Genomic DNA, 3,281 nt, shown 5'->3' with positions numbered 1-3,281 from the left:
GCAGGGTAAGGCAGAAAGAAAAACAAAGAATAGAGACACAAAGATACATAAAGGGAATTAAGTATATACAACCTTCAACTTATGAGAAACCAATACTAGGAACATAGAAATTACTACAGATGGAACTCTAATTTAAACACCAAAACCAGGGAATAAATCACAAATATAAACAAAATATATACAAGAGCCTGCTGGGAAGGTATTGAAGTACAACCAATATTAAAAAAATAAAAATAAAAAGTCTCAAACAGAAATCATTTTCAAAACCAAAAGGAATCGTGAACTCACAAAAAACTCAACACCCAGCATCCAAGACAGAGAAACCATGACAGGTACAACTTGGCATTTTGACTGCTTCTTAAGCTGCTAAAGAAATGTAATGATTTAGTTGGTGCAAGTTCTGTTTTAACTTGATTGAATGTCATCAGCTTTACGTGTCATTGCTCAAATTTTGACTCTTATTGGGTAAAAGTAAGGAAATTGTTGAAACAGAGTTGACCAAAGAGCTTCACAATTAGTTATGAACAAGAGAAAACAATAGAAAAACAAATACAGAAAAATAAGACATTAGATGAGGCAATGGTAATATATAACATCAAAACAAAACAAACATAAAACAAGCCTGAAGATACTCAAACTGAACTTGAATTAAAAGCCAATGTAAAAAAGAGAGTTTTAAGAAATGATTTGAAAGACTGTATAGGTACAAATATCAGGTGGCAAGTTATTCCAGAAGGCCCGATCTCCTCTATGTTTTAATCGAGACCTCGGCTGTACTAAGAGCATCTGGCTTGAAGATCTCAGTGCTCTTTTGAGATGTTGAGGAGTTTGCTTAAATAACCTGTCAGGGTCCTGGGACTGGGCAACCCAGGATCCCTGGGCAGTCATGGACCTGTGTATTATTATGTATTTTTGGTGTCGTTTCCCCTTCTCTGTGCGTGTACATATGTGTGTTTCTCTGTGCTGTGTTAGTCTGTGTCCCACTCATATGTTTAGGTGAGGTATGGGTGTGTATGTCTGCGGGTGTGCCTGGAGGATGGAGCTCGGCCACCTGCAGGCCTGAGGGGTGTGGCCCTGCGGAGGGACTGGCCACACCCGAAGCCACACACCTGCTGCTGATCAGGGCTCGTCGGGGGTGCTACTTAGGAGAGTCTTGGAGCTCCCACCGACGCGGGATCATTGCATGAGACTCCACGTTAGTCTTCTGTTCAGTTAAGTTAGTGTGCATGTATGCCCGCAGTTGTTTGTGTCCTGACGGCTGCGTCTATTGTTTCACACAGGAGGAGCGTGGAAGACACGAGAACAGCGAGCACCGGGGGGTGCTGACACGGGAGCGGAGAGCACAAAGACACAGACTATTCACGGAGAGACACAACACGGGAGTCTGGGAAAACACGGGGATTTATTGTTACTTTGTTGCACACTGTAAATAAACACACTGTTTATACATAGAGCACCGCGCCTGGGTCCTCCTTCCCCACACATCCCCACGGTCTGCCAACCAGACCGTGACAGAATGATCCCGCCACGTATGGACCCAGCGGTCTCTGAGGAGAGGCTCAGGAGGGAGGTTATGGACAAGGTTTACCGCATGTGTGAGTTGTGGTGGGAGAAGCCCGCGGAGGGGTTGCGTCGCGCCGTGGAGAGGCGGCTGTAGGGGATGCTGTTGAAATTCCCCTGGCTGGTGGACTCCCTTAATTCTGTAGTCCTGGACTTCCTGCTTTCCACCCTCCACCTCCACTCTCCTCCTCAGGCTGCTCACCGGCCCGGTCAGCTGGTGGATTCACAGCCTGAGACGCCGGCCCCGACATCTACATGGAAACGACGTTCGCGCCGCCGGCGTTCCTCACCGCAGCCAAAGCCACAGACATCTCAAGAGCCGGCTGTGGTGAGTAGTACGGACAATTTTTCATTTTCCTCATCATCTGTGTTTGTGTCTGCAGTGGACGAGCTGACGGTGCAGGTACCATCACCTTGGTCGGAGGTCGCTACACCACCCGCTGCTTCACCATCTGCAGCTGTAACACCGTCGTCATCTCAGTGAGTCGGAGCAGCTCAGCGGGCAGGAGCAGCTCAGCGGGCAGGAGCAGCTCAGCGAGAAGGAGCAGCTCAGCGAGAAGGAGCAGCTCAGCGAACCACCAGCAGAGGAGCTCGGCGAGCGGAAGGAACAACCGGCGCTGCCAGCCGAGGAGGAGCTCGGCGAGCCGGGGGAGCTGTCGCTGCCAGCAGCCGAGGTGGAGCTGTCGCTGCCAGCAGCCGAGGTGGAGCTGTCGCTGCCAGCAGCCGAGGAGGAGCTGTCGCTGCCAGCAGCCGAGGAGGAGCTGTCGCTGCCAGCCAAGGAGGGACCCGCTCAGCCGGAGCCGGAGGTCAGCGAACCGGAGGGACCTCCACGTCTGGCGCGGCCTCCACGCCATCCACGCCATCCACGTCCTCTGCATCCACGTCAGCGACCAGCGCGTCATGAACCATGTGCCACACCTCGCTGTTGCTCACTGGAGGAGCAGCGCCGCCACCGGACCCGTGGCAGGCCGCCTGGGGAGCAGCGCCGCCGCCGTCGAACCCGGGGCAGGCCGCCGGAGGAGCAGCAGCGCCGCTACCGCCACTGGATCCCGGGCAGGCCGCCTGGGGAGCAGCGCCGCCGCTGTCGGACCCGGGGCAGGCCGCCGGAGAAGCAGCAGCGCCGCTACCGCCACTGGATCCCGGGCAGGCCGCCTGGGGAGCAGCGCCGCCGCTACTGGGCCCGGGGCTCGCCACCGGAGGGGCAGCAGTGCCGCCGCCACTGGAGCAGTGGCAGGCCCCCAGAACTGTTTTTCTGCTGTTGCCGGACCCGTGGCCGTCCGCCGGAGCTGCAATGTCGCCACCATTGGACTCGAGGTAGGCCCCCTGAACTCTTTTGTTATGTTGATGGGCCGCCTGAGACTGTTTTGTGGCGTTTTTTCTTTTTCTTACTCCGCTGCGGGATGCGCGGTCGGACTCTGGGACTGTGACCTTGGGGGGGTTGTTTTCTTTGGTGGTTTTTGCTTGTTTTGGTTCTGCCCTCCGTCCTGGACCTCCCGCCGCCCGCCCTGGGTTGGTTGTACTGTTGTTTTTGGGTCGTCGGGAGCCGACCCTTAGAGGGGGGGTACTGTCAGGGTCCTGGGACTGGGCGACCCAGGATCCCTGGGCAGTCATGGACCTGTGTATTATTATGTATTTTTGGTGTCGTTTCCCCTTCTCTGTGCGTGTACATATGTGTGTTTCTCTGTGCTGTGTTAGTCTGTGTCCCACTCATATGTTTAGGC

The 3,281-nt window shown here is 54.1% G+C and overlaps 1 pseudogene; it reads left to right on the top strand.

Annotated features, from left to right (window-relative positions):
- The first annotated feature begins 1,513 nt into the window (after nucleotides 1-1,513).
- On the top strand, nucleotides 1,514-2,987 carry LOC146652985 (uncharacterized; annotated as a pseudogene).
- The last annotated feature ends 294 nt before the right edge of the window (nucleotides 2,988-3,281 follow it).

Source organism: Rhamphochromis longiceps, linkage group LG15 (genome assembly GCF_057381845.1).
Source record: "Rhamphochromis longiceps isolate RC_006_pf linkage group LG15, R_longiceps_female_GT1.1, whole genome shotgun sequence".
NCBI classification, from domain to species: domain Eukaryota; kingdom Metazoa; phylum Chordata; class Actinopteri; order Cichliformes; family Cichlidae; genus Rhamphochromis; species Rhamphochromis longiceps.
This window is presented reverse-complemented; position numbering and strand designations above follow the sequence as displayed.